We start from the raw sequence: 20,045 nt of genomic DNA, 5'->3' as shown, positions 1-20,045 counted from the left end.
GTAAAAGAATATCCAAATTTAAAATTACCAAATACAAGTTTAAACTTTAAGGTTACAAATTTAACATCTGATAATAAGCACATCTAGATCACCACTGCTATAGCTTCAGCTGTCTTCGTCTTGAACTATGTATGTATGTATGTATGTATGTATGTATGTATGTATGTATGTATTTATTTATTTATTTATTTATTTATTTATTTATTTATTTTATTTATTTATTTAGATTTATATACCGCCCTCCCCGAAGGCTCAGGGCGGTTTACATTAAAACTAGTCAACAATACATGAAACAGTCTTCGTTAAAAACATACAGTAATTAATAACAGTGGTTGTAACAATATACCAGAACTAGTAAAAAAGCCCATTGTATCCTAAATACAATGGGCGCTAGGAGGCTGGGGAAGAGTAAAAGATCACTTACTCGTTGCGGCGTCTTCTTGCTGGCGTCCATTTTCTGCAGAGAGGCTTGAGCGGCGGCGGAGGCGGCGGCGGCGGCTTGATGGCGGAGGCGGCGGCGGCTTGAGTGGCGGCGGAGGCGAAGGTGAAGGCGAAGGCGGCGGTTTGACGCCGGGCCACCCGCCGAGGCCCACCCGCCCCCGAAGCTCCCCCAAGCCTTCTCTCGGCCGCTCCGGCGGCCGGGAGAAGGCGGCGTGGCCGACCGCTCACCTGTGGCTGTGCGGGTGAAGCAGGCAATGGGGAGCCGCGCTTCGCGCGGCTCCCCATTGCTTGCTTCGGGCGGGATGGACACTTGAGGGGCCAATCAGGAGCCGCTTCGCGGCTCCTGATTGGCCCCTCCGAGTTTTTATCCCGGACCGGTCCCGCCCTAACTCCTCCCCACTACTCCTTACTCTTTTATTCAGTCCGTGGCGCCCGTGGCGCCACGGGCTGTGTACAGATAACGTAACAGTATAACAATATAATAAAATAATATAACGATGGAACAGTGCAATACCACAACAGGTCCAGAGTAAACCTGGTGGAGTTCTGGGAGGAAGGGGGGAGAGGGGGGGAGCAGGGGCCCTTCATTCGCTCCCAGAAGTATGTGTGCACGATACTATTACAAGTATTTATTCAAGGCGTGCGCTTTCATGTGCATGGTCAGTCCCTCAGACATAGTTTTTCATGACGGACAGTCATACCTTTACTGTAGTCTATGAAAGGCAAGCTCTAGTAACCAGTGTAAATTTTCAGCGTGATCTCTAGTGCCTCTTTTCTGAATCCAGCTTGAACATCTGGCTTTTCACATTCTATATATGGTAACAGTCTTAGTTGAAAGAATTTGAGTGTCACTTCCTTCGTGTTAGAAATTAATGTGATGCAGAGTTATTAGGAAGTTAAAAATGGAAAAAAGGGGCTTGTGTTTGTACATACAGGACAGTTCTATCAAAAGAAGCTCAGAGCATTGTGCATTGCTCTTCCTTTCCATTTTATCCTAGTAACAATCTTGTGAGAGCCTGACTAACTCAACAGTCAAGCATCATGCCAGGATGGTAATTTGAGTTTGGGACTTCTAGATCTAGTCTAATATTTTAGCCACTGTATCCTGTATGCTTAACTCCCTGGTGGACTTTGAGATCCATCAGCAGTCATCGCTAACCCCCCCTTTGTAGCCTCTTTGTACTATCTTCTCATGCCTCTGTGTCATGTCATTTCCCACAGGATGACAATTGAAAATGAGCATTAAAGGATATGTAATTTACTGTGTACATAATGCTGGGTTTGGGATTGATCTGGGAATCCTTGATTTGGTTTTGAGCTTTGACTCATCCATGGAACTTACTGATGAATCGGGTATTATAATAGGTCAGGGGTAGTCAAACTGTGGCCCTCCAGATGTCCATGGACTACAATTCCCAGAAGCCCCTGCCAGCGAATGCTGGAAGGGGCTTCTGGGAATTGTAGTCCATGGACTTCTGGAGGACCGCAGTTTGACTACCCCTGTAATAGGTTAATGGGTCTGTAGTCTTGGTGATTTTAAAAGTTGCAGACTTATTTAACAACCCTGACACAGTGGCTCTAAAGTACCCATAGGTCTCTGATACATACTGAGATAAAGAATTCAGTTGCTAATACAGTTTGTTTTTCAAAGGCAAAATTTGTTGTTGTTGTTATGTGCGAAGTCGTGTCCGACCCATCGCGACCCCATGGACAATGATCCTCCAGGCCTTCCTGTCCTCTACCATTCCCCGGAGTCCATTTAAGTTTGCACCTACTGCTTCAGTGACTCCATCCATCCACCTCATTCTCTGTCGTCCCCTTCTTCTTTTGCCCTCGATCTCTCCCAGCATTAGGCTCTTCTCTAGGGAGTCCTTCCTTCTCATGAGGTGGCCAAAATATTTGAGTTTCATCTTCACAAAGGCAAAATACATTCTGTCAATTTTATTTTAATATTAAGAACCACAGTATATGTAAATCTGTATTTGGCTAACGTGCTTTGTGGAACTTATTTTCAATCCATTACTAAACGCAGTTACTAGGGAATAAGCTCCTTTGATTTCAGTGGATCTTATTTCTGGGTATACATACTTAGGACTTCATTCTTTACCTGCTATATGGGGGGGGGGGGTTCGGCTAAAGTTACTAGATGACAAGGAAAAATGTTCTGACCCTTTAATAGAGATGTCATGTGAAAATAGGCAGTTGAAGCTTTACATGGCATTAAGTTAAATACTATCATCTGATAATTTTTTACAGATCAGTATGATATCAAAGAAGGGATTCCAAACGAGAGCTCCCTAGTGCTCTGGAGTTCTGTGACATCTCCTCAGAGGCTCCCTGGCTTTCCCCTATATCTTGCCTTAATAGACTATTCCTGGCATTACTGTGAAAGCAAGGAACCTGGGCACGTACTCTAGCTTCAAACTGCCTTATTTTGCTCCCCTCAACCCTTTACGCACTGGGAACTTCAGTGCCCCAGCTCCCATGCAGGACTACAAGTCAGGAGCGGATGAGGCACACTGGGCCAAATGCTCCCCCATGTAGGTGCAGGATGTGATGGGCAACCTTACATGACTAAAACTCCAGCCTGCAGCCTGGCGTGAAACCTCCAGTGCATAAATGGTCCACCTGTGGTCCTTGGACATGACAGAGCGGCATGGCCAACTGACATCAATTCCAGGGCTCCTTGAAGCTTGAAAAATATTTCAGGGGGCTTCTCCATGATCAAAAGTTTTAAAAAGGCTGTTTTGGGGTTTTAAAATCCAGCTCTTTTTTACTAAGGCGAATATCAAAGTATTCACTTCAAATATGGAATTTTGGTTCTGTATCATTCACTGGGATTCTGGGTAACTGGGATTCAGCCAACTCCAACTGGCTCAACCAGTGCCAGGTTGTTCTCTACTCTGGCCACCACAAGGTGGAATCAGTCCCAGAGGATATCTGGGCCCTGACGGAGCTATCACAGTTCTGCAGGCCTGCAGAATGGAGCTCTTCCGCCAGGTATTTGTCTGAGGCCAGTGAACTGACAACATCTATTGGGCCCTCTAGAACCTCCTTCTACCAGAAATGCTAATAGGTCACATTTCCAATCCAACCACTCTATTGGGCATGGTCAGAATGTTAGTGGCTAAATAGTTGTTTTTGCTGAGATTGTTGCAATTGATGAGTTTCTATATACCTGTCATATTGAGGGACCGCCTTTTGCCCTATATCCCCCGCAGGGCTTTACGCTCTGCGGGGGCTAACCTACTGGTCGTTCCCGGCCCCAAGGAAGCCCGCCTGGCCTCGACTAGGGCCAGGGCCTTTTCGGTCCTGGCCCCAACCTGGTGGAATGAGCTCCCGGAAGAGCTGAGGGCCCTGCGGGAATTACCAGCATTCCGCAGGGCCTGTAAAACGGAGCTCTTCCGCCAGGCTTATAACTGAGGCCGGGCGGAAAGAAGATCAGCCCCCCCCTCACAAACTGGCGGTAGAGAGCGTCACCCCCCGCCGTAGATGAGGATGCGGAGAGCAAATGAGTAGATTACGCCATCGCTGTTACAATTACTGTAAATCATTGGTTTTTATTGTCATTTTATGGTTTTAGGGGACGGGGTTATGTAAGCCGCCTCGAGCCTTTGGTGGGAGGCGGGGTATAAATATAAATATAATAATAATAATAATAATAATAATAATAATAATAATAATAATAATAATAATAATAATAATAATAATAATAATAATTGCGTTTCGTGTTCCCTGTGAACTGCCCTGAGCCACAATGGAGGGCTGTATTAAAATGAAATAACCAAACATCCAAACTTTTGCTTTGTTTTTGGACTAGTATTGTATCATAGTATTACCTTTTGGATTACTTTTATATCCCTTCATTGTTAGCCTTCTCTAGTATTCCTCATCCGTCATCTCCTGTTTTAGTTAAAACAAACGAAACCTTGGTTTCGGAAAACATTTAAGGATCCGTTCAACTCTGGTGAAAATAACATATTTCTTTGGGATTATTGTTTCTGCCTCTGCAAAATGTGCTCTGCAAGAACTTCACTCAAAAAGAAAAAGGAAGACCAGGTGCGCTTGCCTTTCTTCTTGGTAATAAGCCTTATTTTACAGCCATGGTAAAAGTGTTTGTGTTTGGTCAAATACGGAGTTTTGTTTGAGACATACTTTGACTTTTAGATTTGTCTCATTAGACAACAAGTAGTGTGTGTTTAGGGTACATGAATAATTATTTGCAAGTTGCCTATATTTTTAATGGTGTGTAAGTTGCAGGGATATTATTGCATTTTATTGGGAGAATGTTGGGTGTTATTGGTGTGTGAAGTTTAATTATCAGTTATAGGATGCTGTAAACCAGTGGTACCCAACCCTTTTATCACTGGGGACCAGTCAACGCTTGACAATTTTGCTGAGGCCCCGGGGGGGGGGTATTCTTTTGCCGAGGGACGTTGCCATCGCTGCCTGAGCCCCTGCTCCACTTGCTTTCCTGCCGGCACCCCTGACTTCCCGCCACCCGCTGGGGGGGGCGCTGCCACCAGCAGCTGCACAGTGCCACACTGAGGGGGAGCCCCAGCCATGGCGGCCATTGGAGAGCACCAAAGGTGAGCCGGCGGCAGAGTGGCAGGGCAGCCCTCGAGGCATCAGCTGGGGAGGAGGAAGAGGAGGACCCCGACAGATCCACAAACCGGTACCGGGAAACCACTGGGAAAAGAAGAATATAAATATGTTATGAAATAAATAGAAATAAATATGTTATGAAATAAATAGAAATAGAATTTTTAATTTTCTGACCAGAGTTGCAAGTGCAATTGTTGAACAGATTAAGATGACAGTTTCCCAATTATGGTAATTGGTTTCCTAATCTAAATTGTCAACGATTGGTGTAAATACCCCAGGTAGATACTATTCAAGTTTCTATCTATCCTTTCTGTGGGAAAATTTTATAAACTCTTTGCTGGATTTACTCCCATCTGTACAGAAGTCAAAGATTATTTTTATTGGATGCAAATATGCAGTCTGTCTGCATGATTGTAGCTTTTCAAAATTCATGTCTCTACCCATAACTCATTATTATTTGTTTGAAAATTCTCTTTTAATTATATGTTTTTAATTAAGTATTTTGCTCTAGGTTATATTTTAGATATTTGTGACTGGTGTGTCAAATAAATATTATCTGTAAACAGAATAAGGAGTTAATGCTAATATCTGCTAGTTGTTTATTTCTGAGCACTGATATAAAATGCTGGGATCTTTGATGTGCTAGTCACAAAATAGAAACCTTAAGCTTTGAAAATGTTGACTTCTCCCTAAAGCAACAGAGTCTAAGAATACTTTTCTTAGCAAAGAATATCTAGGAAAGCACATTTTCTGGTTAAGAAGACATATTTAAATCTCACTAAAGAGAAAAGGCCTATTTCTGTTTTAATTTACATTACATTAATTTACATATCATGTATCATTTGTCCAAAACACTGTAGTGTAGAGCTTTTAAAAGTTCACAGTTCATACAGAATTGTGAAATACAGAGACTTGTGTTGATCCTGAGTTATATACAAACAAGATTCCAGATGCATGGATTGGGAAGCTAATAATGTGTCTACTTCCATATAAGAATTTCTTTAGCACAAAACTGTACTTGTTATGCTAGCCATTATTTAGGACCCCCCCCCCCAATACACATATCATTGAGATGACAGATCACAATAATCTATCATTCTTTACAGTTTTTCCATAAGTAAGATGAAGATCTGATTGGTTGTCAATCATTATGGTTTGACTGAGGAGCCCTCTAACAAAGAAACTCTCCCACAAGATCTGTGAGTGAGTCGCAGTTGTTGCGCTCCCTAGGACTGGTAGTAGCGTCTTTCTCCGAGTGACTCAGGCCAAGGGGAATCCAACTCTGCCTCTCCTTCTCCAAGCTATCTTCCCTATTTAATGTTTTCTTTTTCTAGCGCTGTGGAAAGTGCATAATTCATTCATTTGTATCTTTATTTTTCCCTGAAGGGATACTAAGCAGTTTACAACAATAATGAAAAACAGACAGTAGCATACATTAATAAGAAAAAAAAACGACATTTCAATATTTGTTTGGTCCTGGACATAATGACTTGAAGATACTGGCTGGAAGTCATATAGTAAGTTTCCTTTGGGTCAGGAATCTGACTTTTCACATCCTTTATATCTGAAGACAAGAAAGAGACCAAAAACAAAACAAAAAACACAGGGGCTTTTCGCACGCCTTCAAAATCGCACAATGGTTGCCAATTGAAAACGCTACTGATTTGCCATTATGCACAACGTCGTTGACAATCTGCCACACACCTGAAACCGATCCGCAAAAAGCACTTCCTTGTAGTGCTTTCAGGGAAATCCCCAAAAGTGGATTCACCCTCCGGAAAGCGCTACACTCCTGCAGCCAATCTGCAACACTAGCGAGAAAGTTCTGTGCGTTACCATTGTTGTGGTTTCTACAAAGTCCCTCCCCCTGGCTCTCTCCTCTGATCTTCCGGCGAAGCGATCGCCATTTTTTTTTCTCCAAGTGAGCAGAGTTCAACCCACCAGCGAGCCTCTGTTTAGAGGCTTCCCCGGATTCAGTCCCTCCCCAGAGCTGTTTAGTCACTAAGCACAAACAACAGAGAAGCCCGTTTGCTGATGTATTTTCCCTTTATTTTTACACTGTTTTCAGCCGAAAATCGGGCCCGTGAGGGGGGGGGATTTTTTTTTCCACTCGGGGGGAGCATGGCAACGATGAAACGACAGCTCAAACACACCTGCCAGCTGGATGGGTCTCTCCGTTGCAACGAATCAACATATTCGTTGCAATGGGTGTTTTTTTTTTTTTTAAACCTTTCTTAAAGGGAAAGGGGCTGTTTGGGAGCATGCTAACGGCTGCCCATTGGCTGCTTGACGGCCAGGGGCGGGACGAGCTCGGCAATAGCGCTTCCTTTCTAGCAATTTTTGCTGAGACCGGAAGCTTGTGGGAAACGATGGAAACGCAACTGGATTCCACTACAAAGTCAGGTATGCATAATGACGAATTCCACTATTTTAAATGGCGATTTTTCGTTCAGCAAACAATTTGCTACAAGGATCCCGGTGCGGAAAGCCCCACAGTTACGGTATTTTATTTGTTTGTTTGTTTATTTATTTGATTTCTATACCGCCCTTCCATATGGCTCAGGGCTGCTGCAATATGTTTCCCAGCAACAGTCAGTCTCCCTGCCTCTTCCTCTATTGGGGGCATCTTCCTTAGCTACTGCCGGGACCAGATTTGATTGCTTTTGCTTCTTAGGTGGTTCTTTTTCACCCAGACAAAAGGCAGAGTTAGCCTGAATGGAAGCTCTAGAGAGGGTATTCTTGTTTCTCTGCATAGCCCCACTGCCTCCCTCCATTTTGTTCCTATTATACTGTTAATGCATGTCTGGTTATGGTTAGTTCTATACATGGATGAATCCTCCATAGTAGCTTCTCCCACTACCCACTGGCCGGTGGTGAATGGAGAGTTAGTTGTTCAGGGATCTGGCAACTACTTGCTTGAATCTCTTAAATAGTCACCTGGGACACCCAAGTAAGTAGATGAAGCATTTCAGTGAATCCTGATCACAAGAGGGATGTATTTAGCAATGGAAAGCTGTTTTCTCCATTACTGTTTTTTAATTGTAATAATATTAATATTGGGGAAATGCTCTTGATTCAGAGAAATAAGTCATGCTTGAGCTCCTTTGAATATCTGGCGGGGAATCACAGTGGGACTTAATTAGAGATTATATTTTCTAGGCTGGGACCAATAAATTTAATACCTAAGGAGGCATCGTAAGTGTATATTTCAAGCTGGTATGTTGAAGCAGCATTAAGGGAAAACATAACAATTGGCTCTAAGTTGCTCTCCAGAGAAGTTTAAGCTGGTCCTGAATGTAATTGTCCAAAACTGGGGCATTACAAATCTGTTTTAAGTATAGCTTTAAGCATATATTGACAAGATTTTAGTTTGCCCTGAAGCACTTCATGAAATACGCATCTTTATAGATTCTCCATTTCCTTCTCCAATTAAAGTATTCCAACACTCAGTAAACAGAAATACAAAAAAATATGTATTTTCTCTCCTTATATTAAGATCATTGTTATTATTGTGCTTTTACTTTCTACACAGATTTCAAAATTTGTCATTTCAGCTGCAGTTTTGTTTGGTGTTTTCTTATCTTTAATTCTGACAGTTAGACTTTTATAATACATGTGAAAGTTTTTCTCACTGCTTGGAATGGCATTTTTATTTGTTTCCTACTGAGCTCTGTATACATCTAATGTGAAAAATGCTCAGCAGAGGTTCAGATCCTTGGTAACCTCTAACAGGATGCTTGAATTTTAGAAGATCTTTATACTCGTATTAATGTTCCATACTATGTGTGGTTTTGACAAGGAGTTCAGTTTTAAGGATAATTAACTTTGCTTTTCTGCTCATTGTAACTTGTAGATTTCCCCTTATCTCACCAATCATTATTTTGAATTGTATCAAAAATTCTTCATTGGACACAATTATTGATGACTGTAGAATTACCAGTGTATTTAAACTCTGCTGTCAGTTTTTGTTAAATCTTGGGTCAAAACAAATAAGAGTTCTGCTTGCGTCTTTTTATGCCTTTCATTTTAAAAACTTATAATATTTTTGAGGAATGGTTAATAAATCAGAGGAACCAAAGAAACTTATTTTTTAAACAAAAGAAATCCTATATACAGTATTTGCTGGCGTATAAGACTACTTTCCCCCCCTGAAAAACATGCCTACAAGTGGGGGGATCGTCTTATACGCCGGGTGCACTTCAGTTGGGATAGACATAGCTGCCCATAGTGGCCTCCCGATGCCCGCCCACCTCATTCTACATACCATCCAGTATTGCACGGTATCCAGTGCGGTCATGATGGGTCATCAGCGTGGCCGCGGTGAGCATCAGCAGCAAGACAGGGGTGCCAGCCTTTTCGGCGTGACCGGCCCATTCTGCTCAGCGGGAAGCAGCAGCGCTCCGGCCCACCCCTTGTCTACGCAGAGCTCGCACATGCCCACTTGTACACTAGTGCCGGTCACAGGGAGATGCAGGGGCGGGCCGGAGGTGCTGCGGTCGCACTGTGGCCATACAATGGTGACAGTGACAGGTACTGTAATGTAATGTAACAAACTCTATATTTTCAGTGGAAATGTTGGGGGGGGGGGTTGTCTTATATGCCCAGTCGTCTTATACGCCGGCAAATACGGTATATATTCCTTTATTTCAGTATGCAGTGACATCTCGTCATTATAATTCAAAAAGAAGAGTTTGTCAGGTTTTTCAGTGTTTTCTTTGATGCTGTGTTTCATCTACTGGCTATTGTGCTTCTTACTGATGGGGGAAAAAGTAAAGATAGAACTCCTTAGGAGTAGATCATCCTTTTCTCCTGTTAGAAAAACACAAACCTGTAGAAATCCAAAGGATGTTAAGGCGGCTTGTTATTCAGTAAAGATCACCTGTTAAAATGATTTCACACTGTGCTTGTGGATAAATGAACTCAAGGTGAAATACACAAGAGAAATAATTTCCTCAGTCCAGCAGCACTCATACCCAGCTACTGGGACTATGTATACACTGTACTGTAAACTAAGCTGTAATCATGTTGGGTGAGGAGGAAGTTCCTGGCCTTTCAAGGAACTTTGAAGGGTTAATTCTCTTTAGTATTGCAGTTTAAATCCATATTCTGTTCCCAGCTCTCCAACATGTTGGACCAACTTTGCTTAGTTATTTTTCCTTCTTAATGGCTGTGTGAATGTGAAAGTGGATAAACACTGATAATATAATTTCATGCTTGCTGTTAAAACTGAATCACTATACATATCAACAGTTGCTCTACCGAACCACAAATTTGCATTGAAGACTTTGTTGTCTGACGATGTAAAAGTCTTCTGATCGTAAGAGGTAAAATAGTTTCTGTGCCATATCACCATTTAACACGTCTCGAGGAATTTGCAGATTTTAATACGTAATGCATACTGATGCACTCAGTAAATGCATTAATTAGGCAGATCACTTTTGAAACGGTTTGCGTTATGAACATTAGCAAGTTAAATTCAATATCACTGTACAAATTTGAAAAATGATCTAAAATTTGAATAGGTTTTTTGTTCCATTAGCAAATGACTAACGCCTGGATAAAATTAAACTACATATCATTTTATGTATTTATTAGGTGAAATCTGAGTTTGTTATTCATTCAAAATACATATTCTTGTGACTTCTGAGACTGCCCCCCCCATGGCCTGTAATGAGTATTTATAAACCACCTTTTTCCCACTGGTGCTCAAAGTTGCTTACATCCGCCTTTTCTCCTCTATTTTACCCTTGAAGTAGGCTAAGATGTCTGTATGTAACTGGTCCAAGGTTACCCAGCAAGAATAGAAGATCTGAACCTGAATCTCCCAAATCTTAGTCTAACATGATAGTCTAACATCTAACATGATAACACTATGCTGGCTCTCAAAGTAAAAACTCCTTTCTAATCAAGAGTGAATTCTTGTGGTAGGTAGGGGACTGCATTCAGCAATCCATGTAAGGATACTAGGGAAACCATCTGGGGTTGGTATTATAGGTCTCTTGCCAAGGCTTGTGTCCTAGCAGGAGCCTCAGTGCCGAACTCTAGAGTTCCTTGGCATGCTGACTGTCCTTTCTGCAGTTGTTGTTTTTCACCTGTGTTAACCATTGACCTCAGTTAAGATCAGTTATGTATGTACCTCAAAGATCCTCTGGCTCACAGACCAGAGACACACACCCCTCCCAATCTCCTGATTTTAAGATATCAGGACAATGGGAACAAAATATCTCCAAAAGCTTAGCCCCATACATGTATATTCGTAACATTAAAATGGTAAGGGGAAATATTCCTTTAAGCCACTACAGCCTTCCTCAATATTTTTGCTGTTGAGAAACCTCTGAAGCAGTCTTCAGACTTCGAGAAACCTCAGAAGTGGCATAATCATATAGAATATGATTGGGAAGCATAGCTGTGTACACACCCACCCAGAGTCAATCCCCTTCCAATCCCCTTCAGGCCCATCATTGGCGATTCTAGGAGGAGGAATGGTCATATCACCCGATAAACCATTCCTTTGAATGGATTACTGAAGATGTCCCAGGGCAGGAAGGATGCTTCTAATTGCTCAAGGTGGACATAATGGCTCTCTCCAGCAAAGACAAAAGACATTGTTCTTCACCTGAATGAGAGCGTGCAAATGGAGTTTGCCAAAATGCAAATGGAAGCTTGTCAATTTAGGGATTGAGGAAGAGAGATGGCTGGGTAGCCAAGAAATACTAACAGAGCCCCAAGTGTTTATGCCTTTCAATACCTGAAAGCTTACAATTGCCTACCTTTCCTCTCTCCACAACAGACACCCTGTGAAGTAGTGAGACTGAGAAAGCCCCGACAGAACTGAGACTGGCCCAAGGTCACCCAGCTGGCTGCATGTGGAGATGTAGGGAATCAATCCCAGTTCTCCATAGTAGAAACCACCACTCTTAACCACTACACCAATCTGAGGAAAGGTCAGTGAGAAGGCCCCTTGTGAGTTTAATACTGCTAATCTGGATGCCCCAGGGATCTCCTGGGAGAATATGACATTGAGCAAGAGAATGTACATTTCATTTGCTACAGAAGTGCAAATATGGCTGTGAAATTATGCTGTGAAAGTGAGGAACAAGAAACGTTACCAAGAAACATTACCTAGCAAACTACCTTCTGTCCATGGGTCTGGACACTCATAGAAGGTGGGCATATGTGTTAGTTAGTGGGGTTATTCACTTACTGGCCATACCTCAAAGAGCCAAATGCTTGTTAGGGTCACTTGAAGGGGCAGATTTGGAAATTGTAGCTACCCGCTGACGAGGAGAAACTTTCAGTGTCTTATCTGAGGTTTGGAGGAGTAGATGGGACACGTCACAAGGTACTTTGTAGAAGTCTATGAGCTGCTGGTAGGTCACAGTATACATAGAAACTGTCATCTTATATTGTAGATGTGTTTCTTTAAAATGTTCATGTTTCAAATTTTTAATGAGTAAGCCCCTTTCTTTAAAAGCATTTCAGTCATTCCAAAAGAGAATAATTCATAGAGCTTTTTTCAGTGCTCTAGAATTCTTTTTTTCCATCAGAAAAATGGGAGAGAATCCTGGTGTGCAGGGGACCGATACAAATGTCTTTTATTTCCTGAAAATTCTTCAGTTGTATTCCAGGCCTTCACATCTATGATGCTGCCTTTGAACATGGAGCCATTCTGGACATTTAGCCTTTGAACATTTAGCCATTCTGGAAGACATTGGTCAGTTTATGTTACATTATCAATGGAAACCTACACAGAGTTACACTACTGAGGTCTTAGGCTTAGAAGGGTGAATTTCTGTTTAGTATACCACTGCCTATCTGGTGTAATCACATTTATAAAAATAATAATTGTATTGGCTGAAGGTGTGTTTTATTTTTCTGCCTTGAATCTACTATTCTTCAGATTCATTCATATTCTTTTAAGTTCCATTTTTTTAAAGAAAAAGTGTTTTCTCTTCCCTTTATGGACTATACTTAATTTTATACATTTTTATTCTGTCTCCACTTTTTCTAAACTGAAACGGAAACTTTCCTCATAAAGTTTTTCAATCCTGTGAACATTTTGGTTGCCTTTTTCTGCACATTTCACTAGCTCTGCAATATCCTTTTTGAGATATAGTGATCAGAGCCGTTCCACATTGCAATACTGCCACAACATAGATTTTATACAAGGTATAAAAACTGTGCGGTTCTTTTCCTAATAATCTTTACTGTATAATTTGTCTTGGGGAGATACTCTTGGATCTTATTACAAACTTTTTTGGTTTTCACCATGAATATTTTTGTTTCATCTGTAGACTTAAGCTCTCTTCTGCTTATCTCTGATTCCAGATTTTGGTTAATAGATGAATTAAGTAGCACTGGACTCAATATTGAATAGCACTAGTCTCTGAGGGGCACCACTGCTATTTTCCTCTTTGTGCAAATCTCAATATACCCCTACACTTTTATTTGTGCTGTTTAACCTCTTACCAATTCATTACAGTACTTGTCCTGTGATCTCATGATTGTTTTGTTTGCTCAGGGGCCTTGGTGAAGGACTTGGTCAGCTCTCCAAAGAAATCCTAAGTGTATAGTGTCTGCTGGATCACATTTATTCAGTTATTTATTACAATTTTCAAAAACACATGGAAAGACTGGTCAGGTAGGCATCTCATAGAATCATAGAGTTGGAAGGGGCCATACAGGCCATCTAGTCCCAACCCCCTGCTCAACGCAGGATCAGCCCTAAACATCCTAAAGCATCCAAGAAAAGTGTGTATCCAACCTTTGCTTGAAGACTGCCTGTGAGGGGGAGCTCACCACCTCCTTAGGCAGCCTATTCCACTGCTGAACTACTCCGACTGTGAAAATTTTTTTCCTGATATTTACCCTATATTGTTGTACTTGTAGTTTAAACCCATTACTGCGTGTCCTTTCCTCTGCAGCCAATAGGAACAGCATCCTGCCCTCCTCCAAGTGACAACCTTTCAAATACTTAAAGAGGGCTATCATGTCCCTTCTTAACCTCCTTTTCTCCAGGCTGAAAATTCCCAAGTCCCTCTACCTATCTTCATAGGGCTTGGTTCCTTGGCCCCAGATCATCTTCGTCGCTTTCCTCTGTACCCTTTCAATTTTATCTACGTCCTTCTTGAAGTGAGGCCTCCAGAACTGCACACAGTACTCCAGGTGTGGTCTTACCAGTGCCGTATACAATGGGACTATAACGTCTTGTGATTTTGATGTGATGCCCCTGTTGATACAGCCCAAAATGGCATTTGCCTTTTTTACCGCTGCATCACACTGCCTGCTCATGTTTAGCTTACAATCCACAAGTACCCCAAGTTCTCGTTCACACACAGTGTTACCTAGAAGCGTATCCCCCATCCAGTAGGCATGCTTTTCATTTTTCTGACCTAGATGCAGAACTTTACACTTATCTTTATTAAATTGCATCTTGTTCTCATTTGCCCATTTTTCCATTGTGTTCAGATCTCATTGAACTCTGTCTCTATCTTCTGGAGTATTTTCCAGTCCTCTCAATTTGGTGTCATGTGCAAACTTGATGAGTAGTCCTTCCACCCCTTCATCTAGATCATTAATAATCTCTTTGTAGAAGCCATGCCGATTCTTAATTTGTGTGAGTTCACAATATATTTAGTAATTCTGTCTTTAATTTAGTAATTCTGTCTTTCAATTTATCTAAAAGAGACATTAGGTTGAGTCAGCCTTTCTCAACCTTTGTACCATTGAGAAACCCTTAAAACGCTTTTCAGGCTCTGAGAAACCATGAAGTAATGTCAGCAGGCCACACCTTCCTGTCATGCCGCCAGAAGTCACAGATCACCAGAAGTGACATCACCCAGAAACTCCCACTAGATGTGCCACTCTGTCCCATTCCCACCCCCTGCAGTTAAGTTAAAATGAGAATACTTACCTCTCTGAATTCCAGTCACTATCATATGTGGTGAACCTCGGCCAGCAAGGTTACATGACACCAATTGGTTTTTAGGGGTTATTCATTTTCTAGGTTCATCAGATCACCCTGATCACAGATGCTTCCATATTGGGTTGGGATGCCCATTGTCAAGATTTTTTTGGTACAGAACCAGTGGCCTTTAATGCAAACAACTCCCCATATAATGTTCCAGAGCTTCATGTGGTAAGCTTCACCTTTACCTCCTTCTTAGATATTTTCGAAGATAAGAGAGTGCTGACTCAGACAGATAAGAGAGCCAGTTTGGTGTGGGAGAGACAGTTTGGTGTAGTGGTTAGGAGTGCGGAACCTGGTATGCCAGGTTCGATTCTGCGCTCCCCCACATGCAGCCAGCTGGGTGACCTTGGGCTCGCCACGGCACTGATAAAACTGTTCTGACTGGGCAGTGATATCAGTGCTCTCTCAGCCTCACCCACCTCACAGGGTGTCTGTTGTGGGGAGAGGAATGGGAAGGCGACTGTAAGCCACTTTGAGCCTCTTTCGGGTAGGGAAAAGCGGCATATAAGAACCAACTCTTCTTCTTCTTCTTCTTCTGAGTGCTGACTCTGCAACAATGTACAATTTCGTCAAACAGGGAGGCATGGGCTCCCAGAGCTTTTGCTTAGAAGCAATAGCAATGTGGAAAGTAGCTATAAGTGGGCCCTTTCCAAAGCCATCCATATAGTAAGATCTTTGAATACATTGGCAGACAATTTTAATAGCATCTATCAGACCAACTATGAATGCTGTATTCAAAACAAGTATACCAAGGCAATTTTTAACACCTGGGAATATCCTCAGGTAAACCTGTCTGCCACATATCCTCAGGTAGACCTGTTTGTCCATGCAGACACCAGAGTTCTGTTCCCTGGTGTACAGTAACCCAATTTCTCTGTGGGATACATTCCAGATCCCTTAGGCAAATATACTTTTTATTGTGTTCTTCTCTTTCCCTCTCCTATACAGGGTTATAGAGAAAACGATAGCTAATCAAATGGATTATATTCTTGTGACTCCCTTCTGGCCCCACCAGATATGGTTTTTGGTGCTGATTTTCTATGTTAAATGAAATACGTTGTCATTTTTGGATTTCAAAATGCCTCAAGTACCATTTAAGTTGTGTAAGTTAAAGTGGGTTCCTCATATTTCTATCAGGTTCCTTAACTGAGCCAACTCAAAATTTCATACTGTGACAGGGTGGGGCAACCGGAGTTCTTCAGCAAAGAAGAAAACATTTCAGTCGGGTGCTCTAGTCAGAAAAGGCAAATAAAAATGGAGGGAAGAGTTTGCCTTTGAGAGAGTGAAGTGAATGGGGCTTTCATACTTTGTTATTAAGATGGAACCTGTTTGCTGCTAGTGCTCTGGGCTTCCATTGGAGTTTCAGCTCTGTGTTATTTGTCATTCTGTAGTTGGGAAGCATTATGATGCCTGGGGTATAAATCAGCATTATGTGGGGTTGAGTCCTAAAGCACTTTGAACATTCTAATCTATTTGAGACTTAATAGAATGTTTTTGTGGTTTTAAACATTTTAAAGTTTCTTCCTAAAAATGCACTCTGTCTTTGTGGTATTAACTTAAAATATTTTTCAAGAATGTTCTTTTAGCAAGCAAATGTGGTTTCCACCGCTTAGTTCATAACCACAAGGAAAGAGCAACTATACGATAAGCTGCTCTGTGTCTCTTAACTCTGATGAATAATTTCCATACTAAAAATTCATTCCTCACTATTTGGCCTGAATAAATTGGATTTAGGGGAAGAAAAAGAATCCTTCCTATTTGAGTTTCTGGTTGCAGTGGTGTAGCATTCCTTTTCCAGCAGGCATTTGTTTTACCCATGCATTTCAATCAGATTATATTTGTGTAGATTTTTCCCCTTTATGATAGTAGAATAGAAAGGAGTTTACACTTGTAATTTGCTTGTGATTTGTTTCTGTCAGATTTTTAGCACAATAGCAAACACTGGGAGACAGTACCAAAGATAACCATGGATATATAAAAAATGAATAATATGGTATATGAACACAAGAACTGATTTTGAACATATTCCACAAATTAATTTTATCCACTAACAGACTGACATTTCAGATCCATACAAAGTATCTGAGATGTCTGTTAGTGGATAAAATTCATTTGTGGGATATGATGTTCAAAGTCAGTTTTTCTGTTCATACACCATACCTGGTACTTTGTATATATAGAAAGTCAGTTAAATTTAAGAACATACCAAATTCAGTAGATGTCAAAGTTTTAATTGACCGTGAACGGGATTTGCTTTACCGATGACTTAGCCCCATTCTGAGCCCCTATTGATCCTATTGACCTCATTCTAGTCGTCCCCTTCTTCTTTTACCCTCAGTCGCTCCTAGCATTAGGCTCTTCTCCAGGGAGTCTTTCCTTCTCATGAGGTGGCCAAAGTATTTGAGTATTTTGCCTGCATGATGAACCACAAACATTAAGGTAATGGTGTTAAGCTGGTTAGAAAATGTTGGCAGCCAATGAGGGCAATTCAAAGGTTATTAGGATTTATGGCCTTGACCACTGCAGTAATTCCATTAGCAAGGTTACACTTACCAAATATGGCTTGTTAAGAAATTGGACCCTAACAAATATCCTTCAAGATGCTGTATTTCAATACCATGTGCATTTTTGTGTGTGTGTACGTGATCTGATATTTAAATTGGTGGCTTGATCGTTCTTAGGGTTCCAATTTGATTTCTCAGCTCCTCAGGTCACCTTGACCATGAATGCCTATTGGCTTGGGGTGCCCATTGTGAAAGGTATTTTTCCCATTTTTAAAGAATTAATTATAAAATACAAAGAATGGACATTATATATCTTTTAACTTCCTGTTACATTACTCGGTAAATAGTTACATTATTATTTCACTTTCACCTCTAACCAGTTTAAATCTCACCAGACCATCAGACCCTTTTCATTATATATACTCAAATCTACAGTCCAATTTTCAAATCTACAGATTATCCAACCATTTCCCCCTTTTCCCTAAAAAAATCAACAGAAAGTTCTACTATATCACAGAAGTAGATATTACCGTTTCTCTGACCAAAATAATAAATTTAAATATTTCAGCCAGTTGTAACAACTTCGTCTAGTCTTCTATTAAGTTTGTATTTTTCCCAGTACTGTACATTGGCAGCCAATGAGGGCTTGTTACATATCTGAACAACATGCTGTGTTTTTCTAATCTATTGTCTCTCAAAGCTGACTGTATGTTCCTTTTTTTCTTTTCTTCCTTCTTCAAAGCTATATTAGATCCCAGTAGAGACAAAGTCCCTTATTCGATTCTTACTACTTATTTGTTGGTTTTTATTTTGAGCTAGCGTTTGTTGCTGATGGTCATAGTGTGATGGTTGTGAAATTTCTAAAACTTCTCATTTATATCTTTCAGTGAATTCACTCACCTGAAATTGTTTTAGATTTATTTGTATATGTTTTTCTTGCTGTTTGCCACCTGTTCACAGGAAGTGGGTGGCCAATAAATCAATCTAAATAATAACTAAAATAAAAATAAATATATGTTAGTAAATTAACTCGCCTGGCAGGATAGCTGTAACTTCTGATTCTCTCATAAGGGCTGCTCTCGTGAGTTATTATATTTTCATTTTTTCCCACTTCATTTGCTTTTGAACAAAGTCTGAATCCAGTGGCACTTTTAAGACCAACAACGTTTAATTTGGGGTATGAAAAAGTGTGCATGCATGAGAAAGCTTATACCCAGAATTAAATGTTGTTGATTTTAATGGGGCTACTGGACTCAAACTTTGTTCTATTGCTTCAAACCAACATGGCAACCCACCTGAATCTTTGTTTGCTTTTGTTATAGTACAAATATAAAAATTGCAGTATGTGCTATAAGGATAGAAGTAGATTACCACTAGTGAATCAGATCAATATGGTAAATAAATAAATAATAAATAAAATGAAAATACAAATAAAAGGACAAAATGTAGAATTTTGTTGGGCTGCATGGCAGGCAGAATCTGGACATAGATCATATATTTTAAAAAATTATTCCTATTTCCTTTAAACAGGATTAATTCTGGTGCCTCCATAGTTGGATTTTTGTTATACTTGTTACATGCCATGTACCCTGTTGTATTTTTCTTGTACTTATTATTATTCTAGATTATTAGAGTGTCCCAGAGGAATGGACCAGAACCAATTGGGTGAAATTAATTCAAAGGAAATTCCATCTAAACATCTGGAAGAAGGTCCTGACAGAGTGGTTTCTTAGTGGAACAGGCTTCCTTGGGAGGTGGTGGGTTCTCCATCTTTGGACATTTTTAAACAGTGGCTTTAAACAGAGAGCCACCTGACAGAAAGGATGTTTCTGTGAGGGTCCGGGAGTGGGTGGGTGGGTGGCAGGTTGCAGTGGATGGGCAGTGGGGTTGTAAGTGTCCTGCATAGTTCAGGGGGTTGGACTAGATGGCCCATGAAGTCCCTTCCAACTGTGAAATCATGTTCCTGATCTTCCTTTTCAATATTCAGGTAATATTCAATATTCAGTAACAAGTTATTTTGTTTTGAATTATATTAATACAGTCAGGATGTAAGTGCCTCTGGTGCTGCCAAAAATCTTTCAGAAATGCCTCAGTCTTAAATGCTTAGCATTCAACAAGGCAGTGAAAATACCGCCATTTGCCGAGCTCATTCTCAGTAAATTAGAAAAGACACTTTTAGAAGATCAAAATTGATTTAAGAACCTTTGTTTGCTTTGGAAACAATTTGTCTTTGAAAATGTTAGAATGAAATGAATGTTTTCTTACCATTGGCTTTAAGTAAAAGGATCATGTCCTTTAAGAAAAAAACAGATGCCTTTGTTAGTGAGAACAATTTCTGTGCAATGGTTCTGCAGTTGCAGCACAGTGAAATATAATTGCAATGGAATGAATATTTATATTATGTTTGGCTTACCTCATCCAGTTTTAAGTAATATTGGTAGTTTGTGTCATTTTGTCTCAGTTACTTACACTGAAATATGCAGCGTATACCATATACAAGTGATTCCCGATATGTATTTATTAGA

The 20,045-nt window shown here is 40.7% G+C and overlaps 1 protein-coding gene across 8 annotated transcripts in view; it reads left to right on the top strand.

Moving 5' to 3' along the window:
• The window catches only part of RALYL (RALY RNA binding protein like), a 298,190-nt gene that overhangs the window by 69,450 nt on the left and 208,695 nt on the right, over nucleotides 1–20,045 (top strand). Inside the window, exon 2 of one of the 8 annotated variants that reach the window (XM_077352015.1) lies at nucleotides 11,837–11,990. The exons of the other annotated variants lie outside the window; for them this stretch is intronic. The gene's annotated coding sequence lies outside the window, so the exon portion shown is untranslated. The remainder of the gene's footprint in view (nucleotides 1–11,836; nucleotides 11,991–20,045) is intronic. 8 annotated transcript variants of the gene reach the window in all.

This window comes from Paroedura picta, chromosome 9 (assembly GCF_049243985.1).
Source record: "Paroedura picta isolate Pp20150507F chromosome 9, Ppicta_v3.0, whole genome shotgun sequence".
NCBI lineage: Eukaryota > Metazoa > Chordata > Lepidosauria > Squamata > Gekkonidae > Paroedura > Paroedura picta.
This window is presented reverse-complemented; position numbering and strand designations above follow the sequence as displayed.